The sequence below is a fragment of the Gracilinanus agilis genome, chromosome 4 (genome assembly GCF_016433145.1).
Source record: "Gracilinanus agilis isolate LMUSP501 chromosome 4, AgileGrace, whole genome shotgun sequence".
Classification (NCBI taxonomy): domain Eukaryota; kingdom Metazoa; phylum Chordata; class Mammalia; order Didelphimorphia; family Didelphidae; genus Gracilinanus; species Gracilinanus agilis.
The window spans coordinates 504,284,668-504,299,926 of record NC_058133.1 but is presented as its reverse complement, the minus strand read 5'-3'; the positions used below and the strand labels follow the sequence as shown (position 1 = coordinate 504,299,926).

At 39.3% G+C, this 15,259-nt stretch overlaps 1 pseudogene; it reads right to left on the bottom strand.

Annotated features, from left to right (window-relative positions):
- Positions 1-11,247: 11,247 nt before the first annotated feature.
- LOC123246850 overlaps positions 11,248-15,259 on the bottom strand; it is a 102,311-nt pseudogene continuing 98,299 nt past the window's right edge.

Here is a 15,259-nt window from a genome sequence, read left to right as displayed (position 1 = left end):
CTCCGTAAAGCTGCCTCTTTTTCCATCCCCAACTACACAACTTGGTTTAAAGCAGATGTAAAGGAAGCCAAAAAGCCATTTCTTCATAGTCCACAACATCTGAAATGTATGAATCCAACCTGCGTGGAAAGTGTTTCCATTCCATGGGCGCCTTCTACATCCTTATGCTTGAAATTCATTCCTTTTACACACAAAGAGCCATTTCAAGGACAACCTATTTCACGTGAAGTTGAAATCCTGTCCAATCAATCATTCATCATAAATCAGGATAAGTTTGGCTTCATCTCTGTGTCTCATCTATATTTCTCATACTCTCCAATGGACGGTTAAACCTAAAATGGGCCACAACTATCTATTTCTGAAATTACTTTTAAGAGTAAGTATGGAAGGGGATGGGTAATAGAATCATAGACTTAGTTCAGACACAATGTTCGACAAGATCGGAGATATGACTCATGGTCTGACACTGCCCTCTAACAGACTGTAGTCATGGAAATTCAGCTGCATTTGGGATGAAAGAAATATCAGTCCGTCAGCCGCTCTCTGGTTACTCCATCTGGGAAGAGCATTGAATGAAATTGGCAGCGTTTAATGGGAGCCACATTTCTCTTTTCCAAAAGAGAATTAAAGGAAAGAAAGAAATCAGAGAGGACACGATTAACTTGCAGGACTTCCCAGGTTAGAAAGTATACAGTAGTCAAATTCCCAAGTAGATCATTTCAAAGGAACCTTATTAATAACATGAAACCTAAACTGTCACATTCAATGAGTTGATGGAATACAAAGCTTTAAATACTAATAACTCACTGGCAATATTCATGATCCAATCTTAATTAAATCCAAACTACAAGAAGTTACTTAAATATTATTTTTCCTGTTGAAGGGATTATACCGTGTATGATGTAGGTCCTTTGCTTATTTTTTAATCAGATTTTCATAATTTCTAGAAGTGAACACATCAGGTGGAAAGGCTGATGGTTCATCCACAGACAAGAAGAGGGAATGTGATGGAATCATTTCTTGTGTACTTTCATAGATCCTGATAAGAAAAGGAATGACTGATTTTAATGAGAAACCTGGGCTGCTTCATCTCTCATATTAAAAACCAACAATGTGACAAACACAAGCATTTTCCACTTATAAGGAGGCAGAAGGATACAGCTGAAAAAATCTGGCTCCGGAGTGAGAGAACCATAGTTCAGATCTTACCTATGACCCTTACTGTCTGGGTGACTTTGGAAAAGTCACTTAACATCTTCCGGGCCTCAGTTTCCATAACTGTAAAGTGATCGGGCAGGATCCAAACACCTGTATTCTTTATTCCAAGTCTAATACTTTATCCACGGTGTCTCCTAGCTGCCATTATCTACTTCTCTTGGGCTGAATAGGAATTTATAAGATGTCATTAAAAATTAGCTTGTACCATATCTCTAGTGATTTTAAAGTTTGAATAGTTATATTTCAATACAAAATACAATCCCCTTTATAATCTCATGTACTTATTTTATATTTCATGCCTTATAAAATATGATATTGAGAAGCACAAGGTGGGAGGCGGGTGCATATATTTCACTGGACTGCCAGAGAGCCTACAACACACATAAAAAAAGGATGAAGAATCTCTGATAGATGAACAGGATTTTGATACACATTTAAGAAAATAGAATTACCTGTTCATTTAAGGGTGTTCCAAAAATCAATGCGGTAAATATTTTGGGGCATGCTGTATCGCTCACAATACAGAAGAATACATGGTCTGGTCGCTGAGTCAAGGAGAATTTGAACTGCAATTGAGGAATGAAGGATGACAACTGTAACATTTAAAACTACAGATAAGAAACCTGGAGAAGTAACTTGTCTGGCGTTATTGTTATTGTCCAATGCAGTGATGAGCAAACTTTTTAAAGAGGGGCCAAAGGAAAGGAAATGCTCTTCTGTCAGTCCGTTTCTAAGGCAACTCTTTCCAAGTTTCATTGTATTGTATCCTACTCGTTGTATTCGTCAGATTAGGAATAATGTTGTGCTGCCAGATAGAACATTTCAGGGGGCCACATCTGGCCTGCGGGCCGTAGTTTACCCATCACTGAATGTCTAATGTTGAGTATTAAACCACAGAGTAGGTATTCCAACCAAAGTCTTCCATTCTAAATTCAATGAGGCTTTTCCCCCTCATCAACATATAGAAATCATGAAAAATAGGACAGGCAACATAGAAGGAAAAATAATGGAGGAGGTGCTCTAATTCATGGTAGAGCATAACTAGCAAGATGGCCAAGAACAGTGCTCATGGCCATTTATGTGCCGCATGCTAGTCTGAATGTAGGCAGGATGCTATAAAGAAATCTCTTGGACTGAATATACTGTCAGACTTAATCAATAGGTTAATTAGTTCTGCTAAATCATTTTTCTCCTTCTCTTACTTATTCTTCATTCTAGGGGATGACTCTACGAGTTGGGAAGATAGAGGGATACATGAAGGTGATATTAAAAAGAAAAGATGTTGGGGGGCAGCTGAGTAGCTCAGTGGATTGAGAGCCAGGCCTAGAGATGGGAGGTCCTGAGTTCAAATCTGGCCTCAGACACTTCCTAGCTATGTGACCCTGGGCAAGTCACTCGACCCCCATTGCCTACCCTTACCACTACTTCTGCCTTGGAACCAATAGACAATATTGACTTCAAGACAGACGGAAAGGGTTTAAAAAAAAGAAAAAATAAAGAAAAGATGTCAATGAAATGACAATAAAAAATAAAATAAGGATTTTTTGGTAGATATATTAGCAAAATTGACTTATCTTTTAAAAGATATGTGGAGTGGGGAGAACTATGGAGAGGAGAGGTGTGACACAACCCAATTTGAGATCCATATTTTAAAACAGCATATGAGTAATAAGCTAATTGATCTTAACATTTAAACACAAGGAGATAAACTCATCCAAATAAAATTCATAAATATAATAGGAAAAGAGAGAATTTTCTTTTTTTTTAATCCTTAACTTCTGTGTATTGGCTCCAAGGCAGTAAGGGTGGGCAATGGGGGTTAAGTGACTTGCCCAGGGTCACACAGCTGGGAAGTGTCTGAGGTCGGATTTGAACCCAGGACCTCCCGTCTCTAGGCCTGACTCTCAATCCACTGAGGTACCCAGCTGCCCCGAGAATTTTCTTAAAGTAATAATAATACAATAATAGTTTAAAATTATAATTCTTTAAGATTTGTAAAGTAATTTGCCAAGTGTTCACCTGAGCCTCACAACAGTCCTCTGTAGTGGCATCCTCCTTAATACCTTCTGTAAAGTAGAGCTGAACAAGCTGGGCAAGACTCCCCATTCTACAAAGGATGCTGAGGATACCACCCAAGACCCTAGCCCTTGCTCTCTGGTATTACCTATGCTCAAATATCCAGGGTAAGCTCAGAGACTCCCTCTTCTCCACTGTGTTCATCTAAGCCTCACAACAGTTACCATTATACCCATTTTACAAATGAGGAACACTAAGGAGGACAAAAATTAATTGGCTTGAGCAGGATCACTAAGGTAATATGCATCAGGATTCAAATTCAGCTCTTCTTATTTCTGAATCCCACACTCTATCCATAGCTCCACTTAGATGCTAAAAAAGAAGAGTTGTTTAAAAGTATGCTATGCACTAGTTAAAGATTGTCTTTTGCTATGGCTTAATTGCTTCTATTCGAATTGTCTTAGGAAGAGTCTGAAGATCTCCTAGCAAGATAAGGTACCAGGGTCTGATGCCCTTTCTCCAGATGAACTGCCAAGCATTCAAACTCTTCTGCAAAGAGTACAACTCCAATGGGCTGGTCACAATGTTTGAATGCCAAACTACATTAGTTTAAAAGACTATCTTGTGAAGAACTCACCAGGCAAGTACTCACAAGGAGGTCAGAAGTTACCCAAGGACTCTCAAGGTCTTCAGAGAATTTTTTTAAACCCTTGTACTTCGGTGTATTGTCTCATAGGTGGAAGATTGGTAAGGGTGGGCAATGGGGGTCAAGTGACTTGCCCAGGGTCACACAGCTGGGAAGTGTCTGAGGCCGGATTTGAACCTAGGACCTCCTGTCTCTAGGCCTGACTCTCACTCCACTGAGCTACCCAGCTGCCCCCTTCAGAGAATTTTGATAATAATTATAAGACATGAAAGACACTAGAACAGGACTGTCATATTCCCATCAAAGAAGGTTCTGTGTCCTATGAGCAAAGCAGAATTACAGTAACTCAAAAGAAACATGAGATGTGAAAATTTAGAGATATCTCCATCCCAAATTTTCTGGTGGGCTATTTTTGCCTAACCTGTGGTAGAGCCTTCTTAGCTCATATTGGTCTGACCAGCTATAGTCAAACACATTGTACATTGTCCCAACATAGTGATGTCATTTTGGTTCTCTTCAAACATGAAGGATCATGACCAACCAATCTATTTTTCTAGGAACAGTGTAAGAACTTGAAAAAAAAACAATGAAAAAACATTGATAGAGCTATGGTACAGAGCAGAGAACAATGGTTCTGGAATCAGAGGAATTGTGTTCAAATCCTATCCCTCATGCTTATTCCATATGTGACCTTGAGCAGATCACTTATCTTCACTGAGTCTCAGTTTTCTCAGTTGTAAAATAAGAGAATTCTTGTGGCCTCTAAGCTACCATTCAGCTCTATATTTTTTATCTTAAGCCCTTTACACATTGTCTCATTTCTCTACTAGTGATCACCAAAGTCCTGGTGCCTGGTTCTCTCTTTCATTAGCCTAAGAAAGAATATAGGATGACATTGTTGTTATCATTCGGTTATTTTCAGTCAGGTCTGACCCTCTCTTGAGTTTTCTTGGCAGAGATACTGGAGTGGTTTGCCATTTCCTTCTCCAGCTTATTTTATAGATGAGGAACTGAGGCAAACAGGGTAGTGACTTACGTAGGATCACACTGCTAGATTTGAACTTAAGAATATGAGTCTTCCTGCTTCCAATCCCCATGCTCTATCCACTGCACCACCTACGTGCTCATATAGGCCACTTAAGGGATAGAGATACAAAAGAAAGACAAACAATATTCACTGCTCTCAAGGAACTCAGTCTAAACAAGGAGATAAAATGGGAGCAACTATGGACAAACAACCTATATACAGGAGGAATTGGAGATATCCTCAGAGGGAAGACATTGGAATTAAGAGGAATCAGGAAAGACTTCTTGTAAATGCTAACACTTTATCTGAGACTTGAAGGAATCTATGAGATGGAGATGAAAAAAGAAAGAATTTTAGGTATGAAGGAAAGTCACTGAAAATGCAGAGAGTAGAGAGCAGAATATCTTTTTGGAGAAACATCAGGGAGGCCAACTGTCCCTGGATTGTAGCATGTGTAAGAAGACTCAAAAGGTAAAAAAGACTCAAGCTCTGAAAGAGATTAAAAGTCAAATAGAGGATTTTATAGTTGATCCTGGAGGGGAAAGAGAGCCACTAGAGGTGATTGAGTGAAGGCTGAAATCAAGTGCAACGCAATCAGATTTGTGCTTTAGAAAGATCAGTTTGAAAACATTGGGAGAGACTTTAGACAGGAGGACAAACCAAACATCCTAGTGCAAAAGTCCATGTGTGAGGAGATGAGCATTTTGCACCAGGATAGTTATATTGATGAAGAGAGAAAGTATATATGAAAGATATAATGAAGGTGGAAATTATAGGACTTGGCAACAGAGTGGAAGAAGAGTAGAAGAAAGTCAAGAAGGATACTGCGGTTTCAAGTCTGGCTAACTGGGAGAAAGGTGGTACCTTTGACAGTAATAAGGAAATTAGGAAGAGTTGAGGGATTGGGTAGAAAAATATGCACAGTATACGGCAGGTTGAGGTTAAGATATTTATAAAATATCCAGTTCAAGATGTCTACTAGGCAGTTGGAAATGGATAGGTAGAGATCAGGAGAAAGGTTAAGGCTAAACAAATAATTTGGGGAATCATCTGCATAGAGATAATAATTGAATCCATGAAAGCTATTGAGATCACAAGTAAAATAGTTTAGAGTGGGAAGTGAAGGATGCCCAGGACAAACTATTGGGATTATCTACAGTTAAGAGTGCATGACCTCAGGGCAGCTGGGTAGCTCAGTGGATTGAGAGCCAGGCCTAGAGATGGGAGGTCCTGGGTTCAAATCCGGCCTTAGATATTTCCCAGCTGTGTGACTCTGGGCAAGTCACTTGACCGCCATTGCCCACCCTTACCACTCTTCCACCTTTAAGCCAATACACAGAAGTTAAGAGTTAAAAAAAGTAAAAGAGAGAGAGAGAGAGAGAGCATGACCTGAAGATGCGGAAAACTAAACAGGCATCAGAAGTGGATGTGTCTTCTTGGATGTCAATGGACCAAATTGGCTCCTTGCATGGATTGAATTACTACCTCTATACAGATGATTCTCCATGAAACCTCAGTGAGTTTTTCAACTTTTACAACAATGCAGAAGGAAATGTTGGCCCATAACTATGTTTTTACTAGGTGTTCTGAAGGGAAATTTGAGCAACAAAAGCATATTGTGTAATCAGTCATGAACAACAGAATTTCATCCTCCATTCCACTCTCCCTAACCCAAAGACAGTTTCTCAGAAATATTGATTCTCCTCAATCAACATTTGCAAGCTTTTTGTCTATGTTTGCTAGGATTTGATTATTTGTAAGTAAGCCACCAGATGCAAAGGAAAAAAAAAACTTCTCTGTGGTTGAAACTTGTTCAAGATGGACGGGTTGTGGATTGTGTTATTTTTATGGTTAAATGTTCAAATTGTCATGGACATTATAGGTAAAAAAAATCTATCTTATATAACCACCTATTTTAGTACTGCATACCTAAACTTATGTAACTTAAGATTGTTTAAATTGGATGACAAACAATTGGGGAAACCCTTTGGAATTTCTCACTTACTTGTGGTTAGAACAGTGGATCATATAAGATAGCAGTTCAGGCTCTAAGCCAACTATGAGGTCTCATCAGGATCTAATTGTCCTTTGGACAAGAGACATCTATACAGAAGAAGAACCTTTAGCTATAGGAAGCAATGAATTTATCCCATTCTTCTCCCTGGAGTAAAGATAACATTTCTGGTACAATGAGAATGACTCATCACAGTCAGGGACTCACAAAATTCTCAGACTCCTATGCAATTTATTCTAAATAAACAGTTCCTTGATTTCACTTCTGAAAAGATAAGGCATTTCAGACAATCTCCAGCTATGTCTTATTTTTTTCATCTTTACTGATGCATTTTTTTTCCATATCACCATTTCCCAATATATCTCTCTAACCCTCTCTGAGAATTGGTGGGAAAAACCAACCCAACTGCAATAAGGTAGTTCTGTCAGTCAAAAAACATTTACTGATTGGTTACCATGTGCCAGATCCCACGCTAAGACTTAGGAGTGTAAAGAAAAGCAAAAAACACAATTTAAGAAACTAATCAATATTTTGGACAATTTCAGCCTAACATAAAGTGTCCCATATCCATAATTCTCTGCAAAGAAAGGAGTGATGCATTATCACATGATTTTTGAAGAGGTTAATTTCACAGGGTTCAGTTTTGATTGACTTCTTGTTCTCTCCATTTATATTATTAAAATCATGATATATATTGTTTTTCTGGTTCTACTTAGTTCAGTTCTGCATATATTCACTTAAATCTTCTGATGCTTCTCTGAAGTCTTCATATGTTTCACTTTTTACAACATAATAATAATTCCACTACATTCATAAACCACAATTTGTTTAGACATCCTCCAATCAACAAGTGGGGAAATCAATTTATTAAAGGGTCTCAAAAAGAACATTGCTGCACTGGACTCTACTTCACACTCACTTCAGTGACATGGACTTTACTTGTCAACTTTCTAAATTGTCTTTGACTAGAAAATTGTTTTATCTCATCTTTTTGTTGGCTCTAATTCTCCATAATCATTTCGAGGTGTTAGTTCATCTGGGAATTAGGGAAAGCTCAGGTGAGTCCTTGCTTTTACTCTGCCATCTTGGTTCTAACCCCAACCCCTATTTAGAACTTTTCTGTATATAACCTTCTTAGAGTATATGGTTAGGAATGGCATCTCTGAGTCAAAGGATACGGACAACTTTAGGCATCTTCTTAGCATAATTTCAAATTTCTAATTACTTGGATTTTACGTTGACTCGAGTTGGTGACTTTTATTTTCTATAGTTCTCTCACTTCCTTCTTTCTCTCCTTCTCTAGTCTTTATCTCTGTTTTTAACTCCTCTTCTGTCTCTTTCACTGTATCAGTAGCATACTTACAGATATTTGCAGTCTAAATATTGAACTGGAATAACCAGACAGTTAAAAAAAAATAAACTCAAAATTCAGGTTTATAAAAGGACAAGTTGGAAACGGAGCTTGAATTAATTTCAGATCAGATAAGCTGTGAATGGTCTCTTTTACATGTTCCAGAGCAGTTTGCAAAGGAACAACTATTATGGTAGCAGAGTCATGGATATTAGTCTACCTGGGGGCTTAGCAATCCTACTCTCATTATCCTTACAAATCAATATTCCCAGAGGTGGCAGTAATATAAAAGAGACTCTCTTCTGCTTGGGTGTGCAAATAGACCTGTCATGAAGCAGTGGTCCTTGGGTGCTATCAAAGGAAATAATCAGATCTGTAAAGAAAAATGCAGAAGTCTATTGGGTACCTTCCAGAAATGTCATATTAGCATAAGATTTCCTAAACTGCAAAGTGGTCTAGATATAGAAAAATCATCTGAAGGAACCATAACCAAAGGCTAAAACCAAACTCATTGGAAGTTGAGGACCTAAGTACTTCCCCTAACATCCCACAATATTCATAAAATCTTAATTTGATACTTAATCATGGTATAGATGCGATCCTTACCTCTTTCTTGTGGAGTTCAAGCTCTTGTAAACTCTACCAGCCTGGAAAGCCTTCAGTTATAGTTCCAGTAACACAATGTCACCTTTCCAGGATGAGCTTTGCCAAATTCAATGGTTTGTCTATAGTAGCTTATCCATAAACTGATGGATTCTTTGGTCATAGCTACCTACGAATCAAAGCAATATAAATGGCTTCAATCCTTTGTAGCCCCCTATAAATTCTACACCACTGATAACAGAAGATCTAAAATGAGTGCATTTTAAAGCATAGAGAGCTTGGATTCACGGTACTTTAATTACTGATACTCTAAGTGGATTGTTACTAGAAGGAATAAAAGCAGCAATCTTGAAATTGTTCTTAGAATGGAAATCACAAAACAAAAGGAATTTGCAGTTCAGTAGAGGGACGCCTCATAGTGTCTCCTTGGAGAGATTTAAAAAAAGGAGTTTTAGGAATTAATGTTTAGCCTGCATACAAAGGCCAAGAACAGTATCAAGGAACACCTGGTTTTCTCATATTGGAGTGTTCCTGATGAGCATTTGAAAACTAGTTACCATGAAGGTAGTGAACCAACATCAAAACAGAAGTTAAAGAGATAGAGAAATTCAATGCAGGGCATGATAAGCTCCTTCAAATTAAATCAGGATATATTTTAATAATTGGGAGAATCAATATAAAAGTGTCCACAGCAAAAGAAAGCTGAAAAATGAGCTGAAAAATAATTCTTGCCTAAGAAAGGAGAGGACAAAAGTTTGGAGAGTATAGAACAGAAATCTTGTTGCTCCATATTAATAATGCTTTCTTCGAGGAGTTGGGAGGCTTTCTTTGGTCATGATGAACACTTAAAATAATCACAGAAAAGGGGGGGGATTATAGTCTTATAATCAGGAATCAACTGATGACCAGATTAGAAGTTATTTTCAAGTCTTTTGTCAGTTTAAGGTCAGATAATTGCTTTGCTAGGTCAAATATCAGATTCAATACTAAACAAGAAGAAATGTTTTTAAAAAATAGAATATAAGTCACACAAATGAAATCATTCTAACCTAATATACTTGAATGAGCTACGAAAGCAAAAACAAAATTGAGGGAGGGGGAATAGATAAAAAGAATAGGCATTGACATAGACTATGGCCATTTCTTAAGGAAATTTAACCATAATAAATCAGTTATCACAAGCTAATGAGGTAACTAGAAGGACCTAGAAACCATCACTGATTACAAATACTTATTGTCTTTGCCAAAATAAGAGGTATGGAAGCCAAGGTCAAGCTATTAAAAATATAAAATTGGCAAAATCTTGTGAAAGGAGATTTCTGGAAAATGATAAGTACTATTTCATAAAACACTGCAAAACAGTAGAGAGAAAAAAATTAGGGGACAAGAAACTTCATAAGATGCCAAATTAAATCAGATTACCCCAAAGGAATTTATGGATGAAACTGGAAAGAAATCAATGAATAGAAAAATGGGAGAGGTTCATCAATATTTTTCTAGCAAACTATTTTCTTCGTCAGAAATAAAGCTGCAAAAGTTATCTTTCTAAAGGAAGCCTGACCATCTCACTGGTCCTCCTCGATAAACTCCAGTGAACTGTCTATCATCTATTTAATATATGGTTTTCAAAGCCCTTTATAAACTGACTCATCCAACCTTTCCAGTCTTTTTACATTTTCTACTCTCTTCTGCAAATTCTCTTTGATCAAGTGACGCTGGCTCCTTTGCTATTTCTGGAACAAGACACTCCATCTCCTAACTCCAGGAATTTTCTCAGGTTATACTCCATGCAGTGAATACTTTCCCTCATCTTCACATCTTGGTTTCCCTAGTTTCTTTCAAGACCCAGATAAAATCCCATCTCTTATGGAAAGCCTTTTCTGATAATTCTTAATTCTAGGATGCCCCCCTATTGATTACTTCCAAATTGTCCTATGCATATCTTTGTGTGTGTGTGTGTGTGTGTGTGAGAGAGAGAGAGAGAGAGAGAGAGAGAGAGAGAGAGAGAGAGAGAGAGAGAAGCTAAAAACTCTTTATTAAAAAAAGATTTAGGGGGGCAGCTGGGTAGCTCAGTAGATTGAGAGTCAGGCCTAGAGATGAGAAGTCCTAGGTTCAAATCTGGCCTCAGACACTTCCCAGCTGTGTGACCCTGGGCAAGTCACTTGATCCCCATGGCCCACCCTGACCACTCTTCCACCAAGGAGCCAATACACAGAAGTTAAGGGTTAAAACAAAACAAAACAAAAAAAGATTTAGGGCTCAAAGGTAGGCAGAGGAGTCTATACGTATTTACAAACTGGAAAAGAGGCATCCTTCCTAGGTCTGAGATCATCACTGGGTAGGGAATTTAGGGGGGCTGGTCAGAACACCGGTCACTTCTTGGACAGCTTTACTTGCTTGTGCTTGGGTGGTGCCCACTTGAGGCAAACAGAGTCCACTGCAGGGGAAATAGATAAAAAGTCAACGATGGGGTTGGCTGGAGCATGGTGGGGACGACAAGCTTTGAAAGCAAGGGATGACACCAACTCCTGACTGAGAAGTGACCAATTCAATGCCAAATGAGACATATTTTTTTTTAACTCAGCCAATGGGAATTTGTTTTGCTTGACTGCATATCTGTTGCATGGAATTTCCTCTCTCCCCTCCCCCCCCCCATAGGGTAGTGGGGTAAGAAGGAGAGAAAAACAATTTTATGTTTGTTTTTAAAAAGTAAAACATTTTAAAAGCAAAGAAAGCCATCTGGAAATAGCAGGAGAAACTCCGGCCTGGTAGTCTTGAGCCTGGAGTTCTAGCCTAGACTGGCTGCCAGTTTGGATATTCTAAGTTTCCATGAGAGGGAGCCCACATTTGCATTAGGCCCTGAGCCAGGTTTCAGTGAGCCTGTTATGGGTGGCTTCTTGTACGGGGCGTTCTTAAGATGCTCTTCCACCAGCTTGGGGGTGACACAGATGACCTGCTGCCCCTTCCAGTACTTGACCATGTTGAGTGACTGCAGAGTGCTGATGATGTCATATTGTGTGATGCTGGTCATCTGGCTGAGGTCTTTGATGGATAGTGTACCCCGAAAGTCCCTCGGGATTTTCAGTAGCACCCAGGACCAGGAACTCCGATAGCTCAGCTTGCCAAGGTCTGACAGTAGTTTCTCTGGAGAACCCACAGCACTCTCCAACTTGGACAATTCATAAGTGAAAGCAATGAGGAACTTGCTATAACCTCAATGCTGATATGGGGGGAGAGCGGGATAGAGGCCACATTATTCCCATCTGGGGACTCCTTAGAGAAGTAGCCCACGATGTGGCCCCCTGTCTGTCCACCTCTGCCAAGATGTAGGAGACAAATGGTTCCACATCAAAGTACAGGGTCTTGTGGCCCAGGAAGAGCTTGGCCAACAGACATAGGTTCTGGCAATAAATCTTATGGTCCTTGCCATCTACTTCATACCCCGAGATATTGTTCTTTCCATAGATTTCCTTTCCAGGTAGCTGTCTCCACTGGCACTGTCCCCAATGGACATGGTAGCTCTTCTCGAACTTCATGAATGTGAGGCAGTATTCACAGAGCCAAAGTCTGGGCTGTTTCCCCTAATCTTCTGGAAATGGGGAGAAGTACCAGGCATCAGTCTCATAGTTTCCAAGATGAATCTTATCTCCATTCTTCACCTTGGTAATCGCCTCATGTTCCTTCTCTAGTGCTGTTGTTGTAGGATCCATCTCCGCATAGGTCTTCTGCACATGGTTGATGTCATCATGCTTGCGTTTCTGGTTGTGGGTGATCTTGCGTTCAGGCTGTTCGGCTAGTTCACTCAGGTCCTTCTCGGGGTCCTTCTGAACAGCTTCCTTCACTGTCTTGGTCAAGGCCAGCCAATTCTTTTCTACCCATTCATCCAGCCCACCGGTTAAAGCCCACGTAATGTACGCAGAATTCCTCTCTTCCTTCCTGGTCATTCACCCAGGACTGAATCTCTTCTGAGGAGTGCCAAGTACTATCTGGATGTCTGCAGAGGTGCAATTCTCTGATTTCCACTGTGACCTCAGGCTCTCCACGGGCCTGTGGGGAGGCCTGCCCTATGTATAGCTTGTTTGCACATATTTATTTTCATGTCATCTCCTCCATTCGATTGTTTGTTTATTTGTTTTTTAAGCAGGGGCTATCTTTTACATTTTTTTTTTTGCATCCCTAGTAGTTAGCATACTCTCTGACGTATAGTAGCTTCTTAATAAATGTCTGTTGTCTGACTGATAATAGCTACTACAATTTGTTAGTAATTTAAAGTTTATAAAGTGCTTTACAAATGTCCTCTATTTTGATTCTCCCAGCAATCCTGGGAAATAGATGCCATTATTACCTTCATTTTACAGATGAAAAAACTAAAACAGACAGAGGGCAAGACATAGAGGGTCACACTAGTTAATATGGTAACTATTTGAGGCTGAATTCAAAATGGGGTCTTCCTGATTCCAAGTCTAGTTTGACCCATTTGACAGATGAAGAAACTGAAATTGAGAAGCTAAGTCACTTCCCCAGGGCCATGCAGCTAAATGTCTGAAGTAGGATTCAAACTCAAACCTTACTGATTTCAAGTCTGGCATTCCACCTGCTATATCTCCTCACTTCCCAGCTCTCTCAATTCCAGATAAAGTTATTAGCAGTCCAACAAGAACCAAACCCATTAGGCAAAAAGAGAAAATCAGAAGAAAAAAGGCTAGGATTTCTACAAGCTGGAGTACATCTCTAAAACTCTTTCTCCTCTCTCTTATTTACTTAAGTGAAGATAGAGCCCTCAATGGACTGGAAAGATGTGGCAAAAAATAATAATAATAATAATAAGGGAGAGCACAACATCAATAATTTCAAAATGAAGAAAACCATCTGCTGAGGGCAGGCATGATGTAATTCTCCTTGATTAGGAGAGCAATGAATGTGGCCAGCTGGCTTGGAACCAGGGCCAACTGTCAACTCATGCCAAGAATTCAACTCTCCATCAAAAGAAGGACCAGAAGAGGTTGTGATCTAATGTCTTACTGTCACAGTGAATGACAGTTTCCGAAAGAATTATGTTTCCATTTATTTCATTTATTTTCTCCAAAAGTAGGCCATACAAACTTCCCTCCTTGCCCACCCCCCGCCCAGATCTGTGGATAACTTGGATCTGGGAAGGGTAGTGAAAAGCATCAAAATGCAAGATCTCAACAAGTTGGAATTCTGGACCCAGCCCTTCAAGAATGACATTTAACAGGCAAATAGGTAAATCCTATCTTCCACATCAAAAGTTTAAAAAAGAAATCAAAAGTTGAAGCTAGAAAAAACCTGACTTGTCAGAAGTTCATGTGAAGAACACCTGGGGATTTTTGATCGATCACAAGCTCAGTATGGGATCAGAGTATGATGTGGAAAATGCTAATGTGATCTTGGGCTGAATTAATAGAATGTTCAGTATGAGGGAGGTGAGAGTCGCAAGGGGCTCAGCTCTGGCCACATGACATCTGGCATGCTGTGTTCAGTCTTGGATGCCACACTTCAGGTGTGAGATTCATGAGCTGGAGAGAATCCAGAAGAGAAGACTCCGGCTGCCGAGGAGGCCAGAAACAATGTTGAACAAGGAAAAGTTGAAGGGCAGAGGAATTTTTAACTAAAAGAAAAGGAGATTGTGGAAACAGAATAAGAGCTTTCAAATGTTTGGTATCATAAAAAGGAAGAAATAGACTTGTTCTGGGTGTCTTGGGAGAGTAGGAAAATGACCACTGAATGGATGAATTAGGGCCAAGCAATCAGAGACAACATTATTTTCTGGAAAGAGGTCCATCTCTGGAGTTAGAAGACTGGAGCTTAAATTCTGTCCCTGACATTCACTACCAGTGTGAATTTGCATTTCAGTTTCAGTTTTCTCCTCTATAAAATGAAGGAGTTGGACTATATGGCCTCTGAAGTCCTATCAAGTTCTCTCTCTCTCTCTGTCTCTCTCTCTCTCTCTCTCTCTCTCTCTCTCTCTCTCTCTCTCTCTCTCTCTTTCTCTCTCTCTCTCTTATCTCTTTTCCTCCCTGTCTTTTAATAAGGGTCATTCTGAGCTGATTTAATGTGCCTTTACTAATGGTTCTGTTCAGTACAACTGTTCAACAACAAAATTTTTATTTATATGTTTAAATGGATTGATACCATGGCCCTGGCCATGTCATTCCTATAAAACTAAAGCTTGTAAAACTAATCCTCTACTCTCCCCACCCCATCACTGAAAAACAGTGATGAGCACTGACCTTGAAATTCTATTGTTTTTATTTTGCACACATGGGTTCACAAGAGTATAGAATCAGAGGTCATTGATCTAAGTTGGGAGGTACCTTAAAAGCCAGAACCCTCTCATTTTATAGATAGTCAAACAGAACTCAG